Genomic DNA, 9,154 nt, shown 5'->3' with positions numbered 1-9,154 from the left:
AATTTTTCCAGTTTAGCTATATTTCGCCTTTTATTTGAAATTCACTATGAATTTCCAGGAATTGTCACATTATTGAATAACCACACGTCTTGATTGAATCTTGATTGATCAAGAGGAAATAAATGCATTTAATGTATACAGACATCTTTCTAAATAAAAAAAAGTCATATTGTCACATTGAATAATTCAATCTATGTACAAACCAGGACAGTAGGAACTTCACTCAATCAACGAGCTATGGCATGGTGCAAATGGACCGGGGCTAGCACCATCCCCAAGTGGTAATTCCAAAGAAAGAAGTAAGGTTCAGGCAGTTTAGAACTCAATGTGGAAGTTTATTGAAACAAAGTTACATATAATTTTTAATTAGTGGGTTAATAGCTTCATGATCCAAAGAGATATCGGACTGCCATTCTGGGGTCAAGAAGAAAATATTTCCTAGTCTATTGCAAAATTGGAAGTGCTTCAGATTTTTTGCCTTCTTTTGGATCAACAGCAAAAACAAATGTGAGAGACGCTGAACTAAATGAGCTATATAATTATATAACAAGCAGCAACATTTCGACCCACAAACGGTCTTTACTTTTTGTGGGTTGAAACGTTTTTGCCTGTATGTAACTTCGTTCCAATAACCTTGCCACATTGAGCGTTCCAATTCCTGGACCTTACTTCTTTTATTGAATAACGTAATAAATTGTACTTTTATTACAAGTTAATTAGAGAAAGCCGATTACAGTGGGACCTCGGTTTACAAACGCCTCGGTTAACAGAATTTTCGGTTTACAAATAAAAATCGATTGAAAATAATGCCTCGGTTTACACATTTTTTTCGCAATACGAAGCAAGTTTCCCCAGGAGGCATTGCACCTGGGAGGTTTATAGCACCGCTCCCTGCATGCTGGAGCCTGTGGGTATCACATGGCCTCATGTGTGGAGGTGTTGGAGCGGCTTTTGCACTGCGTTTTGGAGCCATTCTGGAAATTGTTTGCAGTTGTTTTGGGACATTTTGGTGCATTTCTCAATCTGTGGAAAGGTAGGGAGCTGAGCTTTGTCGTTTGCATGCCTTTTATTGTGTGTTCTGCATTGTGGGTTGGTTTCCATGCTAGCTCATTTTGACTTTTTTCTGACCTCCAGAACGTATTAATTGTTTTTCAATGCATTCCTATGGGAAACCATGTTTCGATTTACAAATATTTCGCAATAAGAAACGTCACGGAGAACGCATTAAATTCGCAAACCGAGGTCCCACTGTATTATTATTTTTTTTTTTTCTTTTTTTTTTTATTCTTTATTTTGTTTGGGTGATACAATACAGTTGAGCAAGGTAAAAGACAATTGGTAGCTAAACAATGTGGTTATACATATGTGATGGTGTCCTTTAAGAGGTAGCCCCTTTTTTAATTTTATACATCTAGGTCAGGGGTGGGGAACCTTTGGCTCTCCAGATGTTTTGGACTACATCTCCCTTGATGCTTTGCTAGCATTATGCCTGTAAGAGCATTATGGGAGATGTAGTCCAAAACATCTGGAGAGCCGAAGGTTCCCCACCCCGGATCTAGGTGATGGCTAGAGTCACATAGGAGTTTTCGATTATTAGGTTGTTAACGTCAAATATCTCGGTCTACTAGATGGCTTGGTCGAACCGTGAGTGTCTAGGGGTATTGGGTGTAACTCCTGTTAGTGGTATCGTTGCCCCCTAACCTATGGGGCCATGGGGGGGGGGGGGAGGTGGTTGTCACTTTGCGCATCTGAGCCAATGTGTCGACTGTTACGTAGGTGGGGGTCTCGATGACATTTAGCCTGGGGACATTGGCTCTAGTAGGCTAATCATGACATTCTGCAACAAGGCAAGACATGACAGTTTTTCAGAGACATGAAAGTTAAACGGTCGGCGTAATAACAGTTAAAAGTTTAAAACGGTAAATGATAAGTAAACACAAAAGAAATATAACACAGGTTTAAGTCCCGATCCGATTCAGGTCACCGATTCGCTGGTACCGCTGGGCACAAAAGGGTTGATTCTAGAGGCATCCCAGGAGTGGCTTGCACCCGCCGCGCTAGTCTGGGCCTGTAGTCCAAGCGCCTGGAGAAACATAGCTTCCTCTGAGGGTCCCGTTGCCTTGAAAGTCTGTCCATTGTTGGTGACTGCGAGAGCTCTGGGGAAAGACCATCTGTAAGGGAGCCCGGCCCCTTGCAAGGTTTTTGTGATCGGCTGCATTGATTTTCGCCAGAGCAGGGTGGCTCTGCTGAGGTCCTGGAAAAACGTAAGGGTGTGCGTTTCAAATTGTAATGGGGTCTTGCCCTTTACTGCGTTGAGGAGCCTGTTCTTGTCGGCAAGGGTTTGGCAGCAGAGAATAATGTCTCGTGGGGCCTTAGCTGGGGCTTGTGAGGATTTCGCTATGCGGTACATACCATCAAAGGCTATTTGTTTCGCGTTTTTTGCGGGCATGATGGAGGAGACTAGGCGCCTAACGAAGTGGGGGAGTTCCTCAGACGGGAGTGTGTCCGGCACTCCGCGGATTTTGATATTTCTGTTCCGCTCTCTATCCTCCAGCTGGGCCAGCCTGATGCCTTGGTGTACTTGCGCTGTTTGGAGGAGTTGCACAGTTTCATTGATGGTGTCCATGCCCTGTTTCAGGCCAGTAATTCCCCCTTCAGTCTGTAGGACCCTGTTTGTCACTGCTTGAACCTCTGTCTGCACTGATTTGAGCTCTGCTGAGCACGTTTGCTGGATGTGCACTAGAAGGATGTATATGTCCTGTTTAGTGGACGGTGCATGTCCATCTGCAATCGCCGGGGCCTCCAGCATGAAGAGCTTTGCAGCAGGTTGGTCGGGCGCTTCGGTAGGGCCTAGGGGTGTTGCTTCCCTGGTCCTGGAGGTCAGCATATGGCTGATGTCCTGGCCGACCCTGGTTGAGGGTTGGTTTGTTTTCTGGGATTTGCGCACCATATCTCCTCTCAGGGAGGTTTGGATGTGGCACTCTAGGGTTGCTTCCCTCTCTAGGCCCGCTCCGAGCCAGTACAGGTCGCTTTGCAGCTGCAGACTTCCCACTTGGAAGGCCCGAGAGCCTCGGCGCCGGGTTTTGGCGGTCACGGGAAAAACGAAGGGCATCCGCTTGTTCGTGTACACCTCCTCTGCTTGTTGGAGGTGTTTGTATCCCGGTCACTGCACTTATTTTCGCGTTATCAACGATTTTGTCGTGGCTTGCCACAGAGCTGTGGGTAAGTGTGTCTGCTTCGGATCATTGCTTGGCTCCGCCCCCCTGTATTATTATTTCTAATGCAAAACATATCAATTTGAAAAAGTTATTTTGATAGGCTAATTTGAGCCACTCTTTGGTCTTACCACATTTTTATTATTACATTGATTTAAGCTATTAGACAGATTTGAAACATTGGACGTTGGCCAGCACTGTGCAAGACAGCTGCATGCAGCCAGGTTCGATTAAAACCTAATCTGTACATTAGTTTACATGCTGTGTTTAAAACATGCATTGAGAATAAAGCCTAAAGTAATGTCACATTAAAAGTGTCAATGATACATTTGGCTTATTTGCATATGTTGCACAGAATTCTAGGAACGCTGTGGGAATCTAATCTATCAGGGCTCCTACAATTTGGACATTTAAAATTTTTTTAGGATTTGTTTTGTGTTATGTGAATCCTGCAAAGCAGAATATTGGAAATCTGGTTATTTTCCTTTGCTTCACAGATAGTGATTACAGCAGAAGAATGTATACAATGCTCCATTCAATGATTTGTCTGTTCACGGACAACAATACTTTGTTTATTGGTCAATTCTCGGACACTTGAACGATTGATTCGTAGCAGAAAGAATCGAAAATAAATACAACAATCTGTTTGTAATCTTTATTTTGTTATATATAATTTTACTGAAAAGTAATCTACAAACAATAGACAAAAATAAATATATTAACTATAATAATGCTGTATGGATATAGTCTTATTTAATTTCTTCCAGATGATCATGATGCCAGTCAGAGGGTTTACAATTAAATTCATGAGGACCCGGATAGATCAGTGGTTCTTAAACTTTTATGATGGAGATAGAAATTATGTTTGTGACTTAAACTTAAGGATCCATCCATTCTTCAATTGTAAAACATTTCCTATTGTTTAGTTGCAATACAATATATAGAATAGATTCTGTAAAATTCTAATGATTAGGCTTTTCCTAGTGATGAAGGGGTCTCTGCTGCACTGGGGAACTAGCAGTGGAGACCCCTTTGCTGTAGTAATCACTTTATTGTGGGCAAATGCCAGGGGCTTTAACATGATAAGATGACCTTACTTCAAATGATTAGGACCAATGAAATAACGTGGAGGTCCAACTTTAGGACCTGATCTAAAGGTTTAGAACCACTGGGATAAATCATTATGGAATAATTAATTCCATATTCAAGTTTGTGCCTCGCAGTTTAGATCGAAGGCTGTCATAGTCAACAAAAAATATATTGATAAATATGTCACAATTCATTCTTGCTACTTGCAAGCAGGGGGAGCCAAAGAGACCTTCTTTACTAACAAGACTGCCCTTCCTTATGTCTCATATTTGACAGATAGGGAAATCACTAAATGGGTTAATTCATGCAGCCAAATGAAATACGGCAGAGGCATCAAACTACATTCACCAACAAAATGTAATGATTAACCTAACGCGGAGTGAAAACCCACCAGTAGAAACAGAGACAGAAAGAAAGTCCCTAAGCCGGTCCTGAGAGTGGCCGGATAAAAGAGAAAACTACAACAAACTTAAAAAAAAAAGCCATGGTCAAGGGAAGCCAGAAATACACAATAACGAGGAACAAAGCTGAGTCAGGGAAACAGGGCACTGTGTTTAGAGCAGACTGAACTTTTATATGATTGGGGGCGTGTTTAGAATTGCCACATCCCCAAAAGGTATGTGTGCACTGAGCTCTGCTGTATAGAGCGCTCCTGACTTCATGACGCCGGCACTCATTCACCGCTTCATAAAAAGGGGTGAGCGCATAGCAGCTGGCATCCCTGAGGCTGAGTGGAGCCTCTCTTGGCGTGGGAGCGCCGGTCCGACCTACAAGGTAAGTGAGAGAAAGCTGACACAAAACAGGTTCAATAGTAGGAAATTCAAAATTGTTTATTCAGGGAAATGTTTCATGGCAGCATAATAATATCCCAGAAAACAACAGAATGATAAAGTTTGAACCGGGTTGTACGTACGTAGAAGCATGTTGAATTTCGGTGTTGGTAAGCACGGTTTGATACAGCTGGACACTATCCAGATATGATTTATTGCTGTTGAAGCTCACACACATTTTTTGATATGATGAACCATTAGAACAGCAAACACCAATGCTCATGCAAGAATACATATCTCCAACGGAGCTCAACTCCTACTCTAATCATTTACTCTTTCAGCTCCCAGTTTTGCATGGATGGAAGATGCTGAGAATTTCTATGTCTAAGTCTTTCTTTCTCTCTTGGTCGCTCTTTGTGTTGTGAACAATTCTTAAGACATTTCTCTCGCACACTACAGACGCTAAAGGAAATACCAAAATTCCAACCGATGCGCGTCTGGAAGTTACCCCATCATGTTAAGAATAAAAAATATTCTATTGGCAAAAATCTGTACTGAATTACTAACTAGGTGGAAACAGAATGAATACCATCAAGTGAAAATAGAGGAAATGACAGTTGTGGTCATGCCCTGTGCACTTCAAGTCAGGATGTCCATATTTTCCATTGTTCCGCTTCTCCAAACAGGATGTTTCTAAGTATTGTACCGACAACACAATCATCCATTGTGTCACTTTCAGGAAAAAAAGAAATTAACAAAAGTAATTGCATGTGCTTTGAAAATAAATTATTTCATTTACAGGTGTGGCTGACCCATCATATCCAAGAGAGGCTTGTTGGTCTACAGTCTAATTAAGCCACTCTTAGTGAAAATATATATTTTAATATAGATATTTATATATATATATTTACAATACTTGGCACTGGCTATGCAAATATAATTAGAATATATTTCTATTTGATTATAATAATGATTATTGAAATGAAATAGTTACGTTTACGGACAAACACCCCCCTTGCATGATATAGTACAATATACATTGATTATCGTAAAGTAAGAATTCGACATGTGCTGTTTCAAACGGATTTAAACATATATTTTAAAAACAATGCATTCATTTTTTGTTTGAATGTGGGAATGTAGTGTTTTTTTAATGTTATGTGACTTGGTGCTGCCTCCAGGAGTACAAGCTGAGAATCTCTGTGTGAATGTATAATGTCTGGCAACATTCCTCTAACAGAAAGTCTTAAAATAAAAATTATTCTTGTATCCAATTATAATGGATAAATATCTTAAATGGATGCTAAACAATAAAAATGTATACAACAGCATTATATAATCAGCATCCTAATGTCATGTTACATGCAGCTGCACCTTCCATATCTACATCTTTCTGGAATCAAGTTTGATGCCAACGATTGATGGACCATCACGTTCGCCCAACCTTTCAGCTCTAGATTATTTCCTGTGGATACCTGAACGAGCGGGTGTGAACAAACCACGTACACTTGAACCTTCAAGGAGAAAATCCGTGCAGAAATGTGAGTGCTAGTGAATCAAACATCAACTAATGTCATGAACAATGCAATGGAAAGAGCCTGACTTTGCGAAGCGACAAATAGAGCGTACCTAGTCAAACAAATGTCCATATGTTAAGCATTCATTGTATGTGATATCACTGAAATCGGTTATTGACTCCTCAAATCCTACTCTGAATTTTGGCCCACCCTGTAGTATAAACATTAAGGCCTCGATTTTGGATACATTTTTAAAATGTTTTTTAATAGTTTGAAACATATCTGAAAATGTTTATATTTTTTATATCTTTTTTTAAATATGGATTTTTTTTTATATTTTACTATTATGAATAAAAAAATAAACATTTTGAAAGTGTATCCCAAAAAATTTAATTGTTTGAAAAGCTAATCCAAAAATATAAAAAAAGAAGGCCTTAATGAGATAGGAGGTTTACTGAAACCAACAATTGGTCAAACACTGAGTGAATACATTGGGCTGGTGTCAGGATTGTCTAAAACCCAACACGCAGAACCCAAGTAACCAGCAAAGTAATAGAACATTCTGAAGTTATTACCAGGCCTTAGAATGGCCGGATTTATTGTAAAAACTAGAATAAACAGGACAAGTCATGGGCAGGTGTTCAGAGAGATGGTAAACGGTGAAGTAAGTCAAGGTCGAGGACAATAGAAATCAGAATAGTTAAAATACAAGCCAAAGGTCAAATACACAAAGGAATCAAATATAAAACACTCTCTTGGATAAACCACAAAGGGAAATCACGACAGGGCATAGAATAACTGACATACAAAGTTTAAAAAGCCTTAAGAAGTCTGTGATTTGCGATCACATGACCTTGAAATGTGTGTGATGTTACACACGTTCGCATCGCAATTGTAGACAGAGCCTTTAAATGGCTCAGCCACGCGAACAAAGCCAAAAGCAAGGGAGTCTGCTGGAGCACCCACTGGACCCCAATCAGTGGGTACGTGGCGGAGGCAGGCACGGACTGGCCATCAGGCACACCGGGCAAATGCCTGGTGGGTCGCGGTGGCCATGAGCCGAGAGCCGGCAGGGGAGGTCACAGGATCTCCTCGGCCGGTGCATGCAGGGCCCGCGCTATCCGAATGCTGGCCCTACTCTATTCCATGATGGGCCGGTGGGGAGATCAAACATCTCCCTCACCGGCCCACAGGTAGTGCAATGCGGCCGCCAGCTGGGGTGGGTGGGAGACAGGATAGGACCCAGAGGAGCTCTATCTTGTAGCTCCGCCGGGTTCCTCTCGCAAGGACCACCAGGTATGGCAGCACGGCCCCCCCCTCCTAGGCATAAGGTAAGGGAGATACAATGCCTGTTTTTTTTGTTTTTTTATTGAAAAAATAAATACATATATAGTATCATTAATCTACCTCCCCAACACACAATCCCTCAAAATATATCCACACAGAGCACCCTCAAACATAGCACTCTCACACACACACAGCAGCCTCACACATAGCACTCTCTCACACACACACAGCACCCTCACACACAGCATCATCACACACAGCACTCTCACACACAGAGCACTCTCACACAAACAGCACTCTCACACACACAGCACTCTCACACAGCACCCTTGCACACAGCTTCCTTGCACACAGCACCCTCACGCACACAGCACCCTCACTCACACACAGGGCCGGTGCAAAGAATTTTGGGTACATAGGCGAAGATGCATTTTTCTGCCCCCCCAAAAACATCTTCACCTGTGTGCCTCTTAACCTCCCTTTTGTGTTTCTAATCCCGTCTTTTAAATATTTGACTCCCTTTAGTGTATTTTATCTCCTATTTTTGCCTTTGTGTGTCTCCTATCTCTCTTCTTTGTATGACTCTTACATCCTGCCACATTTTGTGTGTCTTACTCCTCCCAGCCCCTTTGTGTGACTCCTTTTCTCCCAGCCCCTTTGTGTCTTTTATTCTTCCCAGCCCCTTTGTGTATGTCTCTTTCCTTCTCAAGCCCCGCTGTGTGTTTCTTTCACATCCAGCCCCTCTCCCCGTTCCTTAATGGTCCCCTCCCTTCTCTGAACCTTACTGTTCCTCTCCCCTCCTTTCCCTGTCCCTCAGTGTTCCTTTCCCTTCCCCCCTCCTTTCCCTGTCCCTTAGTTTTCCTCCCCCACTTTGTTCCCTGTTGTTTAGTGTTCCTCTCCCCCCCTCCCTCCTTTTCCTGTACCTTAGGGTATCTCTCCCCTCCTCTCCCTGTCTCTTGGTGCGCCACCCACCCCCATAGTGGTCCCCTCCCCTTCCCGGTGTGCCTCCTACCTTTCTTGTAGCATGGCTGAGCGGAGCGAATCCCGGTACAGTGAGCTTTTCCTGTCAGTCCTGCCAGGTACAGGAAACAGAAGTTCCTGTACCACGGTTCAGTCCGCTTGGCCACACTACAGTCAGGGGTGTATAAACACTGACAATCACACACTCAATGACAAACACACAGACGTCTCTGACAGCCAGACTCACTTATCTGACACACTAATTCATTGAAAGACACGCACACTGACAGACACACAAACACTGACAGACTCATTG

The sequence above is a fragment of the Pelobates fuscus genome, chromosome 3 (genome assembly GCF_036172605.1).
Source record: "Pelobates fuscus isolate aPelFus1 chromosome 3, aPelFus1.pri, whole genome shotgun sequence".
Taxonomy (NCBI): Eukaryota; Metazoa; Chordata; class Amphibia; order Anura; family Pelobatidae; genus Pelobates; species Pelobates fuscus.
This window is presented reverse-complemented; position numbering follows the sequence as displayed.